At 35.4% G+C, this 25,429-nt stretch overlaps 1 protein-coding gene across 1 annotated transcript in view; it reads right to left on the bottom strand.

Annotated features, from left to right (window-relative positions):
- The window catches only part of LOC119075071 (putative odorant receptor 71a), a 190,260-nt gene that overhangs the window by 133,926 nt on the left and 30,905 nt on the right, over nucleotides 1-25,429 (bottom strand). The window lies entirely within an intron of this gene.

The raw sequence follows: 25,429 nt of genomic DNA, 5'->3' as shown, positions 1-25,429 counted from the left end.
ACTCAATACAGATTGTTTGAAATGTCAACTTGATAAAAACCATTTTTAGCCCCGTACGAAGTACGAAGGGACTTATAGGATCACGATGCCGTGTGTAATTGATGGAATTCGAAGCAAGTAAGGGCAAAGTGTTTGCCTATGTTCATAGATGACGAATCCGCAATAAAAATTTTGTCTGTCCGTCTGTCACGTCGATATCTTGAGTAAATCAAATCCTACTTCAAAAAATTTTTTTCCCCTGAAAGGTAGTTGAAATTGTGAGGCTAAGTTCGAAGATGGGCGATATTGGGTCGACCCCTCCCGAGTTGGGGCCCCATACGTGCTTTAACGTTTTCCAAAGATTTCTCTGGCCATTTAAAGGCTACACTGGTAAGTGATACATCAAATGAAAGGTATTTACAATACCTATCGACAAAAATCGAGTTTATGGAAATTGGATGACCGACTCGTGAGTTAGACCCGTTGGTGTGAACTAGGTACAGGGCGGCAAGCCGTTTTTGATTGTAGGTTGGCCAAATTTGAACGGATTTTAATGGATTTTGCTTTATTAGATAGGCATTGACCGTACCAATCAGGGAAAAAAAAGTTTATGAAATTAGGTTGACCGGAGCGTGAGCTAGGTCCCTTGGAGTGGGCTCATATCCGGCTACTCGGCCGTACAATGAAGGTGGTGTTTTTTTTATTAATATCTCGAGTAAACTTTGACCGAATTTCATGAATTTTTTTTGTTTGAAAGGTACTAACGAATGTAAAGCAGCCGTACTACTTTCCACCTCCTAACAAAATGGCCGTCGGCCGCCATTTTGGATTTTTGTAAAATCAATATAAATCGGTGAAAATGATACTTACAAAGTCACTGATCAGTGGGAAGTGAGTGGTTACGTGTGTGGGGTGTTTGAAGGATCCCAAATATGGATATCTACATATAAATATATATAGCTATATTGAGCTATATAACGGTATAGATAGTTATTTTGAGCTATATACTAGCATATTTATCAGTAAATTGTTTATTTATAGGTAAATATAGGTTAATATAGGACTGAGTAAATTTTAGGTCAATTCGAAATTTGTGTTACGTTTGAAAGGAACATCGTACGGGGCTTCGTAATTGCGCTATGCGCAATTTTTAAGACATACAAATTTCATTAGAATTATACTTTACCGACGTTTACGGGCGCAGTAGACTTACGGTAATAGTAGGGCGACGGACCAACTAAGGTCACGTGCGCAATAGATGTACGGGTTCGTACGGGGCTCAGTCGCAGCAAACGCTCCGACTGTTCTGACGGCTCGTTTTTTCTTCAAGTTGACACTTCAAACAATCTGTTATCAGTATGTTCAATAAATAGTATCTATTTGTCAAAATTTGTGTGTCACCGCCTTCGTGATCAACTCAGATGTGTCTTAACCTGTTCTTTCAGAACCTTGATGGCACTGCCTTCGAGTCGGTCTTTTGAGAAACGAAATTTAAAGATCAAAATCATTTGTTAGGAAATTTAATTTTCGATCCATGAAAATATTGTTCGGTGAAGTGACAGATGTAACCGACTTGCCAACAGCGTCAATCATTGGGAGTCCTGTGAAATATTGCTCAAATCCACAATCTATAAATGCATTCATCTTACTTCAAACACTTTAAACCCCGAACCATTCAATTGAACACGCGTTGTTGGAACCATTAAAATGTCGCGGACAAGCACTAACCGTGTTTTAGAACATTCCAACCCCTACTTCAGGACCCAGCAAAAACTTTTTCCCAAAAAAGTAGTGGAAGCGTACCAGAACATATAAAATCAGCTGGCTTTGGAATCTCGGCTTTATATTGTCCAAAAATCGCTAGATTCTATACAAATAAAAATGGACGAGCTTTTTCTTCATAAGTATTCTAAAAACAACTTGACCCTTTGTTTACGTGGCTCAAATTAGCACAAGTGTACAAAGTCAATAAATAGTTAAGAGCGCTCACCCCTTGGCAAAATTCTAGCCTACATTTGTGAGCGAAAATATTCGTTTTTTGATGATTTCTCTAAACAAAAATCTTTTTTTGAAAAAAAAAAACCATTAAAATTGGTTTGTGGGTAAAAAGTTATACCACACACATTTTGCAAGAGTTTCTCCAAGTGGGTAAAGTTATGACTTACAAACCAATTTTTGCTTTAAAAGTAACACATTCTTACATGCTTTAATGGTTTTACTTTTTCAAAAAAAGATTTTCGTTTAGAGAAATCATCAAAAAGCGAATATTTTCGCGCACAAATGTAGGCTAGAATTTTGCTAAGGGGTGAGCGCTCTTAATTAAAAGGCTTGTCATTCAAAATTTAACCCAAACGTTATACCCGTTATACACTATACAAATAGTGTATATATAATAACCACACCAGTGCACATTTATTAATAGCTGTAACGGTCGATAATAAAATTCTAAGCAATTGTTTTCAATTTATTTGTGGATAATGAAATGTCTTTACCAACTTGGAATATGGCAAAGTGACGAAGAATCCAAATACAGTAAAATTGGGATGAAACTATTCTTCATTCGATGCTTTGTTACCAATTTTTTTGCAACTGACATCTTTCTATGTACCGATCGGAATGAATCGATTCTTCAGTTCAGTACATGCTGTAATTATAACGGCGGTTAGGACTTTTGTACATTCTCTTTAAGAAGCAAGAAATTTTCGAATTCAATTGAAAATCGCGAAGAATATGAGAAAATATCTATAACTGCTGTTTTGCTAATTGTAATGAAACTGCCAATATTCTCCGCCAATAGGGATCTACCTTTTCTATCAGTTTGACAGTCTTAATCTTTTAGAAACTAGATCCGTTTTCAAAAACGTTGATCGGAAATCACTCTTCATTAAAACTCTTGTAAGCACCTAGCAGGGGTAATAGAAGAAAATAAAGTTGTACTTTAATAGTAGTATGCGAATATTTCCAAACCTTTTTTCCTTGATGACAATGTAAAATTACCATTAAGGCTGCTAACGGTATTATTGGTACTCTATTTGACGTGGTAAAACCTCTATCACCCTGCTAGGTGCTTTGGATCAACATAATTATGTTCAAATACAAATACTGAAACTGCTTCTTCTTTATTTTTACTATTCATAATCATAATGGTATGCTATGTATTTGACATTTTGAAGTATTACTGGGATAGTCCGGATAGTTTGTACCAAAAGTATGAAAAAGTCCATATTGCTAATAAAGTAAAATTTATAAGTTTTTTCATACCTTGGGACAAAATTACAGAATTTGTTGAATAAAGTTGGTACTCGGCATGACAAGTTGTATACGCATCTGATATCTTAGGCACTTTCGCTTGTCATCCTCACCAAGGCTAGAGACTGTAGGGGAGGTCACGCAGACCACAATTTTATTAGATATGCGGGGACACAAAAAACAGAATTCACCTACTATGAAATTTTCAACTTTGAGAATCCATCTTCTACGAAAATGTATGAAAATGACAAATTTTGTGTGTATCTGCGAGACCTTCTGTAAGGTTGGGGGGTTGAGGTTGGGACACAAAAGTAGTCTGTGATTTAATTCCCAAAAAGCGAGTCGCAGAAAACACATATACAAGAAGAGACTCAAACAAAGTTATTTCTGATTTGGACACATCCATTTTAACTTTTCAGCCACACCTCCGCTCTTCACAGACCTTTTAGCCACACCTCCACTCTTCATAGAGGCAATACTTATATGTGTAGGGGGATGGTCTGAAATCTTGCAGGAGGCGGGTTCAAAAATGTTTGTTTTGGACTATCTTTTGGTACCAAATTCCCTCAGGAATTACTTTCATTATTTCTCACCCAAATCATTAGATCCTTGTCCTAGAGGGATTACATTTTAATCTTTCATGACCTCAGTTAAATAAAAAAAAACTTTTATTGTTAGTAAGGAATAGTAATTTTCGTATTCAGACAGGAAATGACGAACGAAGCGAGTAAGGAAAATTAGGACCTCTGCTGAAAAAATCCATTTCCTGTCGAGGTACGAACAACGTTTTGTGCACATGACAACTGAAATAGACAAAACACATCAATTTACTCGAAAAAATCAAACTTCACATTAACCGTATTGTAAATTTGTTCAATTATGTAGTCATGGAAAAATTCATTCAAAACCGTTCTCACACGATAAATCGTAAAGAAATGAACCTGACATTTCACAACAAAAAATCATGGCAAAATATGTCGTATTTCAGTTGTCCGGTGCACAAAGTATTTATTCAGTCAGAAATAAGAAATTGTAATGGCACTCAAGTCTACGAACTTGCGACTGTAATTCCTTAAGAGCTTTCGAGCGTACGCTGAAATTGTAGCCTACATTTCTGCGTTTCGAAATTTTTGATCGCTGATATCTTTTTACGAGAGCCCTTTTTGAAAAATGTACGACCACATTTTCGAGTAAAAATATGTCAGTTTTGAATAAAAAATAAAATTGTCTGTGCTTTGAGAAAAGTGTACCTTTGATGCAAATTTGGGGCATCGGTACAGTTTTCTCAAAGCACATGAAACTTTCAAAGACAATTTTATTTTTTATTCAAAACTGACATATTTTTACTCGAAAATGTGGTCGTACATTTTTCAAAAAGGGCTCTCGTAAAAAGATATCAGCGATCAAAAATTTCGAAACGCATGTATGCTACAATTTCAGCGTACGCTCGGAACCTCTTAATAATTACTTGGAAGCAATCCCCTTGGATCTTAAAATTTTAATGTGATTTATTATAGTTTGTGTTAAACCGACAGCACAACTCACCTGGACTATTCGTACATAATAATACAGTAAATAAATGCAAATTGCTAATTGAATTAAAAATGTTGTATAAGAATCTAGCAATTTTTATAATCTAAACAATCGAAGATTCACAATAAAAGGTCAAGGTTGTTTTGCACGGTATATCAAAATCGAATTCTGAAAGCAATTAGGTAAAATAGTACGTATACACTTAGGCTATAGCACACCATGTTCAAGAATATTGTGATATTTAATTTTCTTTCATTTTTTTCTCGATTTTAATGCAAACGAGATATTTTAAAAGTAAAAGTAACATCACACCGTATAAACACAGTGTGTTTAACACAGGCATGTTTTATCTATTTAGGAAGCATAAATATACAATATCAGATACAAATCAGATATGGAGTTTTGTTTGGGCATTAAGGTATGCTTGTATATATTCACCTAATAAGTTTGGAGTGTTTTTATTATTGTAATTCGGTTTGCAACCGAAACAAATATTCGTTGATGTAACCATCTGCCACTGTCTAACAATAAAAAAAATGATTTGAACACAAACGTATTTCTTCCTACATTATCGGGATGCGTTTAAAATGTCTACAAACCTGATTGCTGTACTGGTTCGGTGGAACAGATTCAAAGTACTTTTTCATTTCTAGACATTATATTCGATCGAGGCTATTGCAAAACAAGAAGATGAGGTGCAACATACAGTACGAATAATTTGCATTGAAGATGTACCTATGTTTGATGTGCATAATTTATATAAGAGGAATAATTGTTGCAAGAACGACAACAATGTTATACTTTGTGTTACGAGCATAACTTCTTCTTTTTCTTCTTCCACGATTGAATTCATTTTAAATCAAATGTTGAATCACGACATGTTTCACTATTATCTATCAGTCATACGTTCGCATTGATATGGAAATATAATTTCAATGGAAATAGACTTTAAGGAATAATAGTAAATTTCCAACGCACTCCAAGCATGAATGATCGTAATGACACCTGCCAAATAGAGTACTTTTTTGAATGAAACAATTTTTTTACAGCGCCAACATATGTCTAGGTATTTTACTCAAAAAGGTCATATTTATCTGTATAGAAGCACACTACGTTAGCCTACCTAAAAATCCAGGTGAGGCAATATTATGTGCCTAGATAATTATTGACCATTAGAATCGAAAACCACTTTCAAAAAATCCAACATCACCTGTGGGAGAAAGTTTTGCAAAAAAAAAGTATTTTTTAGATTTATGTGCACTTCTCTACACCTGAAAGTGATTTAGAATTCTATGGCTTAATACCTTTCTGGGCCTCTTCTGCAAAATGGATTTTTCCTGACAATCCCTCTTCAGAAGATTAACTGCAAATCACAGAACCTGCCTTCCGCACTAAAGTTGGCACTGACGAGGACGTTAGAAATGCAGCTATTTTTAGACCCGTACGAAGTACTGGGGTCTTATAGGTTTACGCATACGTTTGTAACACGTCGAATTGGACTCCCTGAGTAAGGGGAAACCTATTGTGGTTGTCCAGAGATGCCAAATCAGCAAGAAAAAAATGTCCGTCTGTCCGTCCGTCCGTCCGTCCGTCCGTCCGTCTGTCTGTCTGCACGATAACTTGAGTAAAACGCATCCGATTTTGAAAATTCTTTTTTTCCCCGTTTGGTAATGTCAAAAGACAGGCTAAGTTCGAAGATGAGTGATTTTGGATCGACCCCTCCTGAGCTGGGGCCCAATAAGTGCTTTACGGTTGTTCGAAGATATCTCCGGACATTTAAACGCTATACTCGTAAATGATACATCGAATGAAAGATATTTACAATACCGATCGACAAAAAAAAAGTTTATGGAAATCGGATGACCGACTTGTGAGTTAGACCCTTTGGTGTGAAACAGGCACAGGGCGGCAAGCAGTTTTTGCTTGTAGGTCGGCCAAATTTGAACATATTTCGTTCGTTTTAGCTTTATTAGATAGGTATTGATAGGTACCAATCAGGGAAAATTTTTTTTATGAAATTATGTTCTCCGGAGCGTGAGCTAGGTCTCTTGGAGTGAGCTCTTATCTGGCTACTCGGCCGTACAGTGAACGTGGAGTATTTTGTCAATATCTCGAGTAAATTTTGACCGAATTTCATGATTTTTTTTTTGTTTGAAAGGTATTAACGAATGTAAAGCGTCGGTACTATTTTCGGTTTCCTAACAAAATGGCTGCCGGCGGCCATATTGGATTTTATTAAAAGTGATATAAAGTGGGAAAAATGATACTTAGAGAGTTTCTGTTAACATGGAAATAATTTGTTATGTGTGTGGGGTTTCAGGGATTCCATATACGGACATCTATATATACCTATATACAGCTATATTGAGCTATATACAGGCACATAGAGCTATATAATAGCATATTCCTCTGTGAAATGTTTATTTACAGTGAAATATAGGTAAATATAGCGGTATATAGCTGTTTAAATAGGAATTTATGAAATTTGACTTCGTACGGGGCTGTCTATATTGCCTCCGGCAATTTAATTGTATATGATAACAAGGCAAAGAGTGGATAATGTAAGTGATTTAAAAGGAAGAATAGTTTTTCAGCAGAGAAGAAAATGAAGTAAGAGAAATGAAGAGTTTCACATTAAAGGCTTTTGATACGAATAGGTGTTTCGTACGGGTCGGCGTTAGCTATGTTTGAGCTGGTTCTCTAGCGAATGGGTCGTATGGAAACGTCTAGATTTTGTCAGCTTCCAATAATTACTCAACTCGATAGTTTTCCTTTGATTTTTGAAAAGATCGTTTTTTTACGGGCTGCGTCATTGTGAGCAACCTTTTTTTCGCATATTTAAATAAAGTTATAACAGTTTTCATTCAAATTCTTATATTCATGTTGATGTTGGAGAAGGAGGAGGCTATAAATTCTCAAATCAAGTTACATTAGTCATCATAACTTCACATAAAATGTTTATAAAATTACTTCTAGTATTCCTCATTAACTTGACAAGTATTTTTATAAACTTACTACATTAAACTTAGTTCATTAAACCGATAACAGATTTGGTTAACCCTGGGACTCCTTTAACAAATAACAAGTTTCATTTAATCAATGGATTCACGTGGCTCGATTGGACATGATGTCCATGACAAAAATGTAGTTCAAAGACGGAAGTTTAAAATTCAAATGATTCCTTACTTGATTTCACAAAATTCTTATCCAAAGACTGTAAAAACGGATAAAGAAATGGAGCACACGGTCAAATCAAACGACTTACGGTAACTAGCACAAATTTAAGATTCTTATCAACTACAAGCCCGATCACACCTGTTTCTATAATTTAACTGTTTTGAGCATGTACTGACACGGATGTCTCTTCTTTGATATAAAAGGTATTTATTGATTTATGAAAGATAATGTTTTCTCCGTCTCAAGCGCGGAGTGTTATTGCTGGATCAGTGTTGTAGTTCTTCACAGGCTCACTCAAATGAAAGTGCTTATTAGATCATCTACAAGGACGTTTGAAATGCCATACACGATAAAAAATTTCATACAAATGAGTGAATGAAGGAAACGTTTAACGAAGCTTAAGTGAGGTTATGTCTGAAAGTACCGTAACTTGAAGATCATATAAAGAAAATGAAAGAAATTTTCATTACACCAACTACGAAAGTTGTAATTTTCGCTTCCCGAATGAGATGCGAAAGTATAAAAATTCCGAATCCAAAATTATCATCAAAATAATAATAATTTTTCCCGGAAATGTAGGCAACAATTTAGCCATGTGTAGATTCGTCTTAAATATCGTACACGATTGAGAAGTACCGATATTACAATTCTATCGAAACAAATCGAAATTGTTCAGAATAATCTTGCACTGTTGCGTCGAATGAATATTTTGGTTTTTAAATCCCGTATAGAGAGAATTAAATTTACGAAAATATGTAACAACTTCTTATATCATCTCATTGTTTGCTGACCCGATAAACAATTGCAAACGTTTGATATGATGGTCGGTATAACTACCATTATGCGGATGATTCATACGGTCTACAGCATAGTGTATATTCACAGTCAGCAACCATAAATTACGATGTTAAATGTTAATTTTACACATTTCATTCTATTGTTTTACACAGATGGTCTATGGGCACCAATATTGCGAACATTCATCGGTGTACTGTTATAATGATATAATCCCTGCATTTTGTGTGAGATAAAAGGTGGCCTGTATTATGTAGTCTGTGAATGGGGTTTCTGTAAAGAGCCTGGTCAAAAAGATCAGTCAAGGCTGTATGGAAAGCGATAATCTAAATGTTTCAATGAGATAGTCTGAATTAAGAATGTAGGTACAGTGTGGACGACGTTTTTTTTCAATTTCTTATAAACTGAGACAGTACCGCCTTAGCCTACTGGCAAATTGGGCATTTTCACAGTGTGCTGGAACATTGAGAGTATCTTGGGTATCAGAAGAACTCACCACTTCCTTTCTGTGTTAACACAACTTATTCATCTTCTTCTTATTCTTGGACTTACTAGGCAGTATGCTGAGCAACATACCATGAATTTCTTTTCATTGTCTCATATTTTACGCACCAACCAAACAAAAAATTAGCGATCACTTGCCCTATATAAAAGTATGTTGCAAACATTGTAATCGCTTCCTCCTTTCTTATCTCAATACATTTCTAGTAAAACGAGATTAACCATTCACATTCTGTCCCCGTCGTCCACATACAGGCAATATTCATGTGATCTTTGGTTCTGTTTCAATGAAAAATGATCAAAGCCAGTGTGCGTATACCGAGGCGTGTACAGCACTTTACAATGGAAAAAAATTCATTCGCAATTACGTATTTACTTCAGAGATGCAGATTGAAAAAGATGATAGACTTTTCGACTTCCTGAACAAATAAATGCCAGTGCTTTACCATGATCTTAAAAACAGAATGAACGTACCTACAGTAAGTTAACGAACATACAATAAAACGTCTGTTATGTATTCAGTTCATGTATGTTGGACCGACATAGCTTCAATGTTTAACCAATGCGTTATGTTGATAAGTTTTTCTTTCAAACGACAAAATTTGATGAATTTGAAGTGATGATGTTGTGCAATTGATTCATTTGATGATTGAATGTCAAGTGGGTTCGGTAAGAGTCATATTGGGAATAAGGTGAAGGCTCTATTCTAAGGTGTCTGCCGAAACGCTGTAGTTTCTTTCAAGATGAATCGGCTCGTGTCACTAAAGAAGAGTTGTTGGTTTACCGAAGGAAGAAAATAGGAAATTCCAACAAGAATGAAGTTTTGTGGCCAGCGCGGAGCTAGGGTTCTTAATCTGTCGAGTTGTAATATCCTATTTTCATCCAAAGGTGAACACAACGTTCATATGTTTGCTCTACGAAAAATCCACCGTTTTTCAAAACAAATCTGACGAGGCGGCAACAAAACATCATTTTCTCATGGCCTTTTGAGTGCAGAAAATAAGGTTAATCACACCGCGGTCGTAATTTGTATGAGAGACTTAGTGAAAACTTTAAATTGCATTCACTAAGTCCTTCATGCAAATTATGGCATACCGCAGGTATGATAATTAAAATAGTTGGCGACAAATGTAGAAAGAAAACTATGACTCTACCCGAATCTGCACAATAAAAAGGTTCCACTTAATTGATTGGCTTAGATACAAATTTTTCCATTTTTTAAAATCTGAAAAGTATGACTGCAACAGTAGTAACAAAAGACATTGTCGATTGATCTTTATTATTCACTAGACGATCAACTAGTTTAAAAAGGCCGTAATGAACAAAAGCAATGGTTAAAGTTTGATGACGATTTATTATTCAACATGAAATATTTCCTGTAGCCACATGATTTAATGCGTGTACGTACGTAGATGCTTTCCATTCCATGAATAATTTATACCTCAACTTTTTTGTAAAAAGCAGAAGTTAAAACCAGCATCATAAAAGATTTCTATCTACATTCATATTCCGAAAAAGAACTTCTTGTGTAGGATTGAAAACTTGTAATTTTTCCTATTTATGGCACAATATGATCCGCATGCAAAATCTAAGCAACACAAATGCATAACACCGAAGCAATAGTTATTTACCTGACTAGAGAGGAAAAGATGAAAACTAGAATTGTATTTCCTTTAAAGACTAAGTAGCAAGCTTTAGAATACGCCATCTTTCGTAAAAATCCGGTACCATTCCGATTTTTAACACTCACATGCACCTTCTAACCCACTTTGAGTTTATATCTTTATCTTTATGCGGTTACAGAATTTATTTTACGAAAATTAAAATATTTTTAAATATCATTTTAATGATTTCGCATTACTTTCCATTAAATTTTCAAAAAGGCTGTCAAGAGACTGTCAGGAGACTGTCCGTTTTTTAGAACAGTTTATAACTTTTATTTACTAACACACATAAAAAACAACAAAGGCACATCGGTGGCATGTCATAGCATAGCTACGTTAAATTTGATGTGAGTTTTGTGGGTTTTCATTTGAATTTAAAAAATATAAAATTGCTTATTTTCCATACGTTGTTGAAGGATTATCTTCCTAAAATAGGTTTATTTTTCAAAATAAATTGTAAAAAATTGCTGTTCTCTGACTAATTGTAACAATACATTACCATGCTCCGTAGCTTGCTACGTAGTTTTTGCGAGACGCATACGTATACGAGTTCGTACGTGAGTAATCGTGCATGCCTAGTATATTAAACTGCCGCGTATATACAGTGCCGGACTGGCTCGAAAAAGCCCTTCGGGCGTTGTATGAAGAAATGTTTTAAAAGGCCCTTCGTTGCTCTTTATCCATACAAAAATCAAAAGGCACTTCGGGAATCGCCCGAACGCCCATAGGGCCAGTCCGGCACTGCGTATATATAATTTTGCTTGCAATTTCGTTAAACAGTTTTTAACATTCAAAAGTATCGACATATTATACATTTCTTATTTTGCTTATTTCTCTCATTTCTCCATATAATCGTTATGGAGAAATGAGAGAAGTTGGAGAAATAAGAAGTGTATAACATGTCGATACTTTTGAATGTTAAAAACTGTATCTCTAGACGATTTTTTTCAACTCGTGCGCCAGGACACATACATCGTGTGCGATAATAGTACATTACTATACCAGTGAAGGAATTTGATATCTAGTAACTAGATGAGTAAAAGAATCCGATGGTTTCAGCCCGAGTATAACACCGCGTTTTACTTTGCACATTCCCTCCATTCCCTCCATTCCCTCTCTATTAAAGACAAGTGTCTATAGAACGATAATATCGCATTTACTCCCATAGTACAAAACTTTTTATCTTTAAATATCTCTTTTCGGAAAATTATGTACCACATTTCGGTTCGATTCCAAATCGTCAAAATAAATGACAAGATGTTCGACCACTGTTTCGATCCGAGAGAAAATTTAGGATGTGTTTCAACGTTTTGCATTAAAAAGATTTTGGTTCAGAGAAATCATAAAAAAACGAATAGTTCCCCGCCTAAATGTAGGCTACAAATTTGCAAAGAGTTCATTGCTCTTGATATATAGGCCATGGCGACATGACAGTGGTAGTCAATGCAGTGCTATATCGAACAATATACTGAATAGCTCACAAAAAAGTCTAGCGAATCATACAGCGAACGACATCTCAAATGTCTCACTGTCATTTTTTTCAGAGAATGTCATTGTGAATTTGCAATGACACAATAAAATTCTCAGAAAAATTTGACAGTGAGACATTTGAGATGTCGTTCACTGTAGTTGAAATAGAGATTTTAGGCAGAGTTACATAATCTACTATTACTCACCAATCACTCGGGAAATTAGATTTTAGGCTGAGGTCTCCTCACACGAAAACAATTTACTCGATCTTCTACTATACCTTGATCGATCGATTAAAATGACATATTGTGCTTACATCAAGCGTACCTACATGATACAGCATTTTAATTGATCGCATTCCAATCACAAATTTTTAACGATATTCTTCCATTAATGAGTCATAAACCGTTGTTCATAAGACATCAAGGTTAAAAACCAATAGCATATTGCATAATGTTACAACCGCAAAGCGAACGACACATGTATCCAAAACTGAACTGGATGGAGAAAGAAGAATTTATTGTTAGCCATAGCCAGAGATAAATAAAAATGTTTTTTGCGCCAATTTCTAATAACTTAATAAGTCGAAGCAAACATAACCAGCAAACAAAACGGTGTAATGTGAAAGTTGAATAAAAATTTATTGTTTTATCGTCCAAGGCATTAATTTAGTATTCGAGCACGATTTGAACCTTGCGAGACTAATCAATATGTTATAATCAAACATTTTTGTTTGCATTGTAAGACGAAAAAAAAACATTGAAACGAGATCGAACATCTTTTACCCGGCTGTACTTATACATAATGTAATGTGTGGTCCACCGACAATTACAACGAATGGCAAATAAAAATTGGTAATTGCGTTACATAATTTTTATTCATTGTTGAAGAGGAATGTTGAATATAAATTTTATATTAAAAGAGCCATGCCACTACATAACAACGTAGGCATCTAGGGTTTTTGAGTGACAAAATAATCAAATTAATGTTACGACCGGTGAGGTATGTATACAATTAACTGAGTTTGTTTTTAGATTTATTGTAATGAAGATAAATATCCAAAAACGACATCGTTACGCAAAAAATGGATTCATTTAGGAATTAAGTCTTTCACATTTGATGCTTTCATTTATGGATTAGCCATGAATTGACTGCTAAAATTTCTTCTTCATTTCACCATTATAATCGTGATTATCCCGTAGTCGTTGTTAGCTTTTGTATGGACTGTTAATCGACAATAGAATAACTTTTCTGTGCAAAAAAAAAACTTCGTAATTTAGTAAGGTCATGACGAAATAGTAATTTATGCAACACGTTGCGAAAGTGGTAGTTTTTGCCGCATCTCTTGACAAAAACTACCACTTTCACAACGTGTTGCATACAACGTTTTCTGCAACAAGCTGCGAAAAATGAACTGTTGAAATGCAAAACATACCCAAAACATAAATGTTTTCAAATCGAATATGTTAATGATCCTGACTGTGAGAGTGTTTGCGTTAAAATTGAACTTCAACCATGCCCGCTAGTGATATATTTAGCATATGTGAATGATCCAGCGAAGCCGAACCTCTTGCTTAAACATTATGACTTGATCCGCCAGGTTATAGTAAAGGAAACCGATAGCAGAGTGGTTGTGATAGGGGATTTCAATCTACACGACATTGAATGGAATTTCGATGATACCGACACGTTTTTACTACCGCAAAACATCGCATCTCACACCGAATCAGTATATTTTCAAGCAGCATCAGAATTCCTACAGAAAGTTCACGACTTGCCGATGTTTCAGTTGTCGAATCTGAAGAATATTTCAATGAACGTTCTCGATCTAGTGTTTGTAAACGGGACCGGTGATATGCATGTGTCCAAGGCTCCTGTTTCAGTCACATTAAACACGGAAATAGACCATTTTCATGTACCAATAGAGTTGGCATTCGAATATATAACGGTAGAAGAGGTTCGATCGACAGACGATTTCATCGAAGTATTTTCATATAAATCGGCAAACTATGAACGTATATTGCAACAATTGGAGTCAATAAATTTTGCAGCAATCTTCGATCGAATGGACGTGGAAGAAGCCTTTGACTATTTCTTCGAGCTGCTGAATCGTATGATAATCGAAAATGTTCCAAAAGTGCGTATAAAAAGAAACAGTTACAGACCGAAGTGGTGGACTCGAGAGTGGCAGCAGAAAAAGAACAAAAGAGACAAAACATTTAAGAGAAAACCAAAGAATGCAATGACGTCCGAGTATGCAGAAGCACTGATTGAGTTTAATGAATTGAATGAAAGGTTGAACAAAGACTACATTAACCAGGTGCAACAAAATATCATAGAGGATCCTTCAGAATTCTGGTCGTATGCAAAGTTTAAAAAGAAAAGTTCATCGTATCCAAGAGAAATGTTGTTTAATGCAAGAAAGTCGGATCAACCAGAAGAAATTGTGGAAATGTTTGCTGATTTCTTCGAAGGACTGTATGACAAAGACGAACTTCCAGTCGTATTCGACGAAGTGTATGGAGAAGAATCTGATGACGTATGGGATGTTGATTTAACGATGTCCGATATTGACAAAGCTATCCGTGAATTAGATGCCAAAAGTGGTGCTGGTCCTGACGATATTTCGCCAATCTTCATAAAGAGCTGTGTGGATGGCTTAGTGTGGCCATTGTGGATATTGCATAGAAAACAAATGGAACTGGGAAATATCTCATCAAAACTGAAAATTTCAAAAGTGGTTCCTGTGTATAAGAAGAAAGGAAAGAAAAATGACGTGAAAAACTATCGCATTACCGCAATCAGTTCGATTGTATTGAAAATCTACGAGAGAGCAATTCAACCAAAGCTTTTAGGAGGCATTAGTCCCTATATCACGAACGCTCAACATGGCTTCAGACCGAGACGTTCGGTTGAGACGAATTTACTCAACCTGTCAGTAGCAGCACATGGCGCATTTTCCAAGAAACAACAGCTCGACGTTTATTATGGTGATTTCGAAAATGCATTCGACAAAGTCTGGCATCGGAAGTTGATAAGAAAGATGAAATTGTTTCGTATTGGAAAGAAAACAGCGAGATGGCTATTCGAATTTGTTCACAATCGGAAGTTTTTCGTTAAAATTGGTAACACCACTTCCAGAACATATACAGCAACGTCAGGGGTCCCAGCAGGAAGTGTTATCGGTCCAACGTTGTTTCTGATTTTCATAAACGACATTGTGGAATGTGTCCAGTACTCACTTCCGCTGTTGTTTGCGGACGATATAAAATTGGCATTGGAAATAGGTTCGACGGCTGATTCAAGACTTTTTCAAACCGAAATCAATAATGTCCTGAGCTGGAGCAAAAGGAACAGGCTTCCATTTAATTTGGGTAAATGCGAAGTTATCACCATTGCACGAATAAACGATCCATTCTACGTCACGTATTTCATGGGCGATCACGTCATCGAACGAAAGCAAGAAGTTCGAGATCTTGGAATTCCAGTCGACCCACAGTTTTCACTCATTGCGCATATGGAACGGTGTATAACCAGGGCTAGACAATCAATGGGATACATTAAAACAATTTCGAAAGGACAATTTGGTACGAGTGCGTTGGTGGTTCTGTACAAATCATACGTTCGGTCAAAGTTAGAGTTTGCATCGGTGATCTGGGATCCTTATCAACAAAACTACAGTGATGATATCGAATCAGTGCAAAAACAGTTTGTTATGCATGCGCTTGGAGACACGAATCGTATTCCACCTTTTCGACTGGCACCTTACACAGAGCGATGCGAGAAACTTGGGTTGCAAAAGTTATCAATTCGAAGGAAAATTACAACAGCAGTGATGGCGTACGATTTGTTTCACAAAAGAATAAATGATTCGAATATTGAAGCGAGACTAATCAGAAGGACACAGCATCGCTTGTTGCGAAATGAAAGGCCTCTAGCTGAAGCGATTTATGGAAACAACTATGGACACAATCAACCTTTGGCGAAAATCATCAGATCGGTAAACGAATTCAGTGATATATTATGGATGGACAGGAGTGATTTTAAGGCGGAATTAAAACAAAGACTTAAAGAAGATAGAATTGTTGATCAGTGAAAGTTTTGATATTTTGATTCTTATGATTAACGTAACTGAATGTGATATTTTGTGACTGATAGTTGGTTTAAGATTTATGTATTTTACTTTTATGTTATCTTGTATGCAGCCAATTTTTTGGCGGTGAATAAATAAATTACCATTTAGGAATTAAGTCTTTCACATTTGATGCTTTCATTTATGGATTAGCCATGAATTGACTGCTAAAATTTCTTCTTCATTTCACCATTATAATCGTGATTATCCCGTAGTCGTTGTTAGCTTTTGTATGGACTGTTAATCGACAATAGAATAACTTTTCTGTGCAAAAAAAAACTTCGTAATTTAGTAAGGTCATGACGAAATAGTAATTTATGCAACACGTTGCGAAAGTGGTAGTTTTTGCCGCATCTCTTGACAAAAACTACCACTTTCACAACGTGTTGCATACAACGTTTTCTGCAACAAGCTGCGAAAAATGAACTGTTGAAATGCAAAACATACCCTGCCTTTAACACCATGTCTATTGTTCTTTTATTTATTAGTTCTCCTATGTTTCCAAACTTTCAACTGACACTGTACATTCTACTGTATGAACGATCAAGTAGACTGCATTTACATGTGTACGCTTCAAAAATTGGTTCACTGCGATTAAATATCTCAATATGGTTCGAGGTGTTGATATAATCATTGGATTTTGGTGTCGGGGGTTCGAAATTTGGTCAGGGCAGAATTTTTATTTGCGGTTGATGGTTCAGAAGGAGCGGTAAAAAGTAAATTCATTTCACCACTAGTGGCGAAAAGTAAAGCATAGATAAAAAAAGACCCTTCGATCGCCACCCAAATCACGCATGAAAACGTTCAGTTTTCGCAGCGCAGCTGCAGAAAAATATTTGCAATCTACTTTCGTTGGAATTTTTTCGCTTCCAAGCGCGGTACGGTGAAAATATTTCTTTAAAAGTGGTATGCACTCCAAGAAATTAAAGAAATTAAATGGAAACAAGGATAATGCAAATATGTCCTTATGATTCGCTATTATGTGCACATGCATAAAACTACGACAGCTACATTCAGAGTATTTTGACCAATAAATTAATGTTGTGACGTTGCAATTGCTAACAAATTTCGGCGCAGTTCACAATTGCGCTTTTCTTTCTCAAGAATTCAGATATTTGATAACAGAGATGGTGTTACGACACAAATTATCAAATTCTCTGAAAGAATTGCAACAGGTGGCATTACGGCCTTTGTAGTGGATTTTTTTGAAATTTTGGCATGGAAACAGTACTTAGTACATTCTTTCAAAGTATTGCTTAAAACGTTGTATGCAACACGATTATTGGTATTTTATCACCTCGGGTTGACGTTGACAATCAAAATTATTGGCTGATCAATGGGTCAAAGAGTATGACACTGTCACTCTCGTCACCCTTCTTTTTTTTACAAATAATTCTGTATTTAAGCCCCAATTGATTTCAATGCGAAATTTCAAAATATTTTAGAAATAATGAGGTGAGCGTTAATCAATCATATTTCCATAAAGAGCTGTTTTGATCGCAAAACAAAAATATGAAACAATACGGACACGCTAAATTTTGCAAAAAAAAACCGTAACGGTGTCGCATAAAAAATGACTTTATAATTAAAAACGATTCAAAAGTCTAATTGAATATTGTTATGGCTCTTTAAAAGCTTCATTATTTTAAATCAATCACGTATATATGAACAATAATGAACTATGTGAACAATATAGATTTTATTCTTTCCCATAAGACCGTGGAACACACGACTCCGAGTGGCATTATACATTATCATGCACGTTACATTAAAAATATTATAACTTTTTTCAAATGTTTCAAAATAATTTTTTTCGCGACTGGTATGTAGGAAAGGTAAATGTAAGATGCTCAGACGTTTTTCGTTTTATTTATCTGGAAAAACGTTACGATACACAATCAGTTACAACGTCATAAGATTCTGAAAGATACTCGTATCTTATAATTTTAAAATTTGGTATCAAGAAACCATCATATCCAAATGTCAAAGTGACGTTTACGAATTTTATTTGCATAGGTCATCTTCAAGATACGGTACTTTCAGACGTAACCTCACTTTTGTTTCGTTAAATGTTTGGTTCATTCATTCATTTGTATGAGATTTTTTAACGTGGATGGAATTTCAAACGGCCTTGAAGATGATCTATACCAGAGAGTTAGAACGTGGGTGGCAGCTGGCACTTATGGGAGAGTAAGCGAGAGAATTTCAGACAAAATTGATTTCATTTTCTATCAAAGCTGGCAGCTGTCATTCACATGTTCCTTCTATCTTGTCACAGACGTACCAGCTTATCATTTCTATGATATAAACATTCGTAAGGTATATTTGACAGATGGTAAAGTTTGATTCCAAATAACCTGTTAATAAACGCTTGTATCAAAGTCTTAGACCCACTACCAAAATAATCAATGCTTTCTGTCATTCTGTCTTACTCTCCCTGAAAATAATTCCAAACGCTAGAAATTATTCTAAACACGAGAAGTAGCGGATTTGGTGACTCACGTGAAGTAGCAGATTCGGTGACTCGCGTGAAGTAGCGGATTCGGTGGCTACACATGAAGTAGCAGATTCGGTGGCTACACGAGAAGTAGCGGATTTAGTGACTATACAGTAGCACGTGTATACCGTTACTGAATACAATAATAAGAATGTCAGAGTCGTGCGAGCCGTGTAAGTTTGACAGAGTCAATCGGTGTGCATTTTTTTTTTAAATATTGTAAGAGCATTATGCTGAAATGAATTTCATTTAACGATAATTAAGAATAATTAATTGTGAAAATAAATTATAGCGAAGGACCGCAGATCAATTTCAAAATTATTTTTTGCAAATATGAATTTCAGCCAAAAATTGGACCATATTGTGCTCCAGTTCGTGTTCGAATGAAATTCGGAAATTTTCATTTTAACCGTAATAAGAATCAAAACGTTTCGTAAACGCATTGAGAACACACTCTTTTTTCTGTATTGTTTAGATTTATGATTCCACATTGTTATGTGGTGGAGGTGCGATTTTTGTTTTGTTGTTTTTTTATTGTAAATTTTAGTCATTAAGTAACATACTGTGTGTTGTTGCTCGTGAACTTTGTGAATGGAATGGGTCATTATATGGAGGAGTTTCCGAATTTCTGCGTATATCCATAGGTATATACAATCTAACATATATATCAGCGGGCGAAAGAAAAATGTGTGAGTCGAAAAGTACATTAAGAGATTTTTGGTGATGTTTGTGTTGTTGGTGTCGAAAGTATTTTTTTTATATCACGAAGATAATGTTTATTTATGTGTTAATTAACAGGCAAACGGAAACGAAAATCATCATCTTATGCAATTCTATAAAGTTAAATTGATTTAATTTATTCTTTCTCTCTGCCTCTGACACTGTCTTTCAATGCTTTTTTTCTTCATTCAATTTAATTTCATAAAAAAAATAATTTTTGTTTGCAATAAACAACATTGTAGGAGTACTTCTTATATTGAAGGGAAACAATTCACCGTTAATGTTCAATCGCACCGTCATCAGTGGATTTATGTATACCTACTCGCGACGACGTTGCGATCAACTATTTATTATTACACGAGAATTATGTAACTTTTTTCTTTACGCACACGTACAATTCTTGATTCATAAAAAGACAAATTTTGACTTCAAAAAGTGACATGACATATCGTCCCGAAAATGGTTATTGAATTTAATTGTTCAATTCGATGAATCGCAAGCAGAGAATTATATAGAGACTAAATGAAAGGCGGACGAAGCACATTTTCACGAAGTCACGTTATTTGTTTGTTATGCGTAACAGATTACAATCTCTGTTTGGGGAAATAGAGTTAAATGACTAGAATACACCAGAAGAGTTACTAGCACCTTATGCCGCAAAAGCCGGTGATTCTTAATCTCGATAAGCATATCACCAGTTGAGTCTAGTACTCCTTTTGACCACGGGTCAGAAATCTATCATAGCATACAAGCAATACTTGCAGAACAATTAGCATTCCAGGAGAACATTTTCAATGACACAACACTCAGAACACACCTGATCCATTTTAATTTGTTTAGTATTAGACTGGTAAATTAAACTAGTTTGGGAGAAGAGCCGCATTAAATTTTAGCGATGACTTTAAAGAAGCAATACTTCAGTTAATTGATTTTTGCTCGCTCGCTCCGCTTGCATTCCCAACCAATTTTGAAGTTACTATTATTACTAAATTATAAAATTTCATTAACTGAAGCGAATATCGTCAACGAAGGAACGAAAGTTTTTCTGCTTTCCACTTTTGTATGTGAGAACATTTGTAGCGACTTACTCTCGGACTTACTCGGAGAACACTTGTAAGATTTCTGACCCATGCTGTTGACTTAGAAATTTTCAACCGATTCCTTCAACAACAAAATCTTGTACTTCATTAGCTGTAGAGAGATACTACGGAAGGTGCGACGCGTAGCGGAACAAATTTCGTCACTAAAGAAGTTCAAATTGCACATTGAAAGCAATGACTTCTGCTGATCGTGAAAATCGTCAATAGAAAGTCATTGTTGAAGAGACTGACCTTCGTTCCATTCCATTAAGTAAGTTGTTGATGTACTCGTTTCCATTAGGTTTTGTTGCTCGTGTTCTCCTGGGTTCAGAGAACCTATATTCTAGCTCAATAATGATGGTTCGCCTGAAGTGGATAATAATTCTGAATAATAAAACTGGAACGAAAGGTAGTGTACTCTCCAGTGGCCTGTTTGGGGAAATCGTTTTTTTTTTTTTGAAGTTCTAGGAATATTGGACCTCTCTTTGAAATACTAGAATCTAATTGGGTTTCAAATGAAAGATTTTGTATGGGCACGGGTGAGTCAGGATCTCTCAACCTTTAACTTGTCGAAATGATGCTCCACCATTGCGCTACCGTGGACATTTACGTTTCTGAAAATCCTACAAATCTACTGGAAATCTACTACAAAGAATTAAATTTCCCAACCCTGATAGACGCCGCTACATTATCCGGACCAGAAACCCCGTCCTAATTTTCACTATAACAGATCTCCGATAATTATTGTCATAACATTGAGATAAAAAAATCGTTTATCACCAAAGGCCTTTTTACCTTCTGAAAAGGTTGACTTCTCTCAACGCATGCCATTCAACATAAGGGGCCATTCACAAATTACGCACGCACCAAATTCGAAATTTCAGACTCCCCCTCCCCCCTTGCACGCGAAAATGTATGGAGAAAATTTCAAAAATGTATGAAGCGTACGCTTTTGTCAAACCCCCCTCCCCCCTTAAGAGCGTGCGTAATTTGTGAATGGCCCCTAATGCAAAATATATTCCGTAAGGAAAAAGCCATATACCTCCATCAGCAATTACACTTCTCAGATGATTGTTACAATCACACAAACGACTCGAATCGTTTCGTGATTATGTTTGTGTGCCTTAATTAAATAATGGTTTTTCTTTAAAAAAAAAAAGAAAGAAAAAAACTCGATTGTTTCGGAGTGTGTATATGTTGCGGCCAGATATTTAATGCAACCTAATTACAAAATGGCAATAATCACGAAAATTTTGTGAATCGTCCCAAAGTGATTGACGACTCAACTGAAATATAGCTCTGTGTGTCTTCTCTATGATGACTTCTACATAGCAAAAATTTCGAACAAATTTTTTTCGTTTTTTTTTTGTTTCATCTCGACATTTTGCGTTGTCCATCAATTGGGGTCTTTAAATTGTTAATTATTTATGCATAATATCGTGAGAATAATTATATTGTTACACTGATGTTGGTTCTGTACGAAATTGTGAAGACGACGGATACAATTTATGGTGTTGCAGCATCGTTCAGACTTTTAGTGGAATGATTGTGTGTTATGTGGCACAAAACAAATGACTCGTAAAATATCATTATGTCATTCGAATTATATATTTTAATGAAATAATATTTATTCGAATTGAACATTTAAAAAGTAGTTTTTCGCAGCATAATATTTAAGTGTTTTAGTGCAGATTTTACATGGCGACGTGAAGTGCTCTCTGCTCTTTTCCATTATGCATACCAAACACACAACGGTGATATACTTTAACGAACAAATAATTTACTTTTTGCCATTTTATTTGATGTTTTCATAGTCGTATTAATGGGAAATGATGTTTGATTTGCTGGTTTTTATTCATTCAGAAATGAAATTATTAAATTGTGAGTTATAGCGATGTATCCGGCCTTATTCCCATTCCCACACGGTTTGCTCATCGATTTCAAACCGATAAACAATCTGTTGCTTAAAATATCTAAGTAAGTACTCTGTGGCAATACTAACAAAAAACCGTGCACTCAATGGCATGTCATGTCGTAAATAGAAACCAGGAAATCTTCAAAGGTTTGAATATACAGAGAACGACGATTTCAAACCAGTCAGTAGAGCGATTGTTGTGGCTCGAAATATCTACTTCTTACTCTGAAGCAACACTTGCAAGAGCCGTGCACTCAATGGAGAGACGTGTTGCAAAAATTAAAACCAGGAACTCTTTAAAGGTTTAAAGATACAGAGAACAACGATTTGAAACCAATAATAGACCGACCGTTGTTGCTCGAAATATGTACTTCTCACTCTGAAGCAATGTTTACAAAAACCGTGCACTCAATGGCCCAAAATGTTGCAAAACAAAATACAAAAAATCTTCAAAGGTTTAAACATACAGAGAACGCAATTTCAAACCGATCAACAGTTCGGTACTCAAAACATCTACTTCTTACTCTGAAACAACACTAACAAAAACCATGCCCTCAATGGCCAGAGGTGTCTTAAAATTAAAATCTACTAAGGTTTGAAGATACAGAGCCGACGACTGTTGTTGCTCGAAACATCTAATTCTCACTCTGCAGCAATACTAACAAAAACTGTGCAATTAATGGCTTGCAACTTGCCTGACATGTCGCAATAATTATAACCAGGAAATCTTCAAACAAAGGTTTAAAGATACAGAGACGTCGATTTCAAACCCATCAACAGTCCGTTACTCAAAACATCTATACTTCTAACTCTGAAGCAACATACACTAACAAAAACCGTGCACTCAATGGCCAGACGTGTCGAAAAACCAGGAAATCGTCAAAGGTTTAAACATACAGAGGCGACAGATGCCCTTTTACAATTTTATTATCTATCAAGCTACGGCACCGACAATCATAAATTATCTTGAACATATTGAAACACAAAACAGCGAACCAAAGAAGAAGAAAAATTGGGTCGCATTCAGGTTCTCGTGACCTATAACAATAACATATATATTTATACTCGTGTGGCTCGAGTGATTATGTAATGTTTATAATAAAATACTGTGAAGAACAACAATAACTTAAAAAAAAACGAAAACAGCAACAGAAATTTTTCAATAAATAAAAACAATATCAACCAAATATAGTCTGCAAGAATCACGTATAATACACGTATAAAAGAGATGCTTCGCTTCTCTTTTGAATCATCATACTACTTCTCACAACAGTTCTTCTTCCATCCAAGATATAGACGAACATGCAATGCATATATATATACAACTAAACATTTTTATAACATAAAAATGCTGTGATTGCGATATTCTTATTAGGTTCGTACGTATATATCGCATTTATTATTTTTAAACAAGCAATAATGAACAAAATTTAATTCTTCCAAACGAATTTACATTTTAAATCAAAAAGTAAATCTTAATAAGTAAGTTAGTGTCCCACTACTTTGCATTGAATCCATTGTTAATGTCTACATGAATGATCATTTCTTCGTATAACCATAATTAGTCGGGTATGTTAGGGATTTTCGACTAAATTGGCCCAGCTCTAGTTTTTACAAACGAAATATTATTTATAATCTCACTGAAGGTACAATTTACTAAAGGGCATGAAACCACAGAGAAATGCAAAGAATTCAAACGCTGAAGGTAATGCGTAAACACCCACAAAAACTCACGGAACCCTAGTTTCGGATGAATATAATTTTTATAACGTTAGCCACAAGTCAAATTCAATTTGTTACATTGCAACACATGAAAAGACTCAATACTAACCAACCCAGTTCTAACAACATTATTACGCCAAACGTCACGGATGCAACATGTCAAATCTTATATTCACTGGATTCCGTAAAGTTCGTGATCTGCTGAGCGTTTGCGTCACATTCAGTGTTTATATGCTTTGAAATGAAAGCTCAAAATTTGTGTAATTCTATTATATTTTCCCACATTCTCCCAAATTCTTCCACTGTGTCCTAGATTTCCTTTAAAATATTTTCGGGAAAATTTGGGAAAACAGCGAAAATGTTATCTTACAAATAGTCCCTGGTCCCTGCATTTCTTACATTTCGTCATAAAATTACTAAGTATATGACAGCGCCCTATTTTTTGTGAATCAATCTCATAGATAGATTTCATAGATTTCACCAGAAAATAGAGCGCAAAAAAATAGTACTAAAAAATCTGTGGCGCCAACAAGTTTTCTTCTACTACTTTTGGCATTTCAAAGGCATTTTCATACAAATGAATGAATGAATGAAACATTTGATGAAACTTAAGAGAGGTTACTTCCGAAAGTACCGATCTTGAAGGTGATATATACTCATCTCAGGTAGAATACCCACGGTTTAACAAATATTCAAATCTGATCGTTAATTGTAGTGGCAGTTACTGCTATTGACGATCCAAGTATATTAATAAATTGAAGTAATGGCATATCACGTCCGTGCTTCCAAATTTTATATATTAACGAGTTGGACGTACTGTGCTTCACATATGTGAAGTAGTTAGTCGTCCGCTATGCGGATGGGACGTTCGTCGAAATACCAACGACGAACCTCATTCACATTGGTCCTGAAAGACTGGACTGGTTACCCAAAAGCCCAACGGAGGCGTTGAATGACAAACATTTGTTGAAAGTCATTCGTTTTCTTACAAAAGAT

The sequence above is a fragment of the Bradysia coprophila genome, chromosome II, assembly GCF_014529535.1.
Source record: "Bradysia coprophila strain Holo2 chromosome II, BU_Bcop_v1, whole genome shotgun sequence".
NCBI classification, from domain to species: domain Eukaryota; kingdom Metazoa; phylum Arthropoda; class Insecta; order Diptera; family Sciaridae; genus Bradysia; species Bradysia coprophila.
The sequence above is the reverse complement of the archived record's forward strand: the minus strand, read 5'-3'. Positions and strand labels throughout refer to the sequence as shown.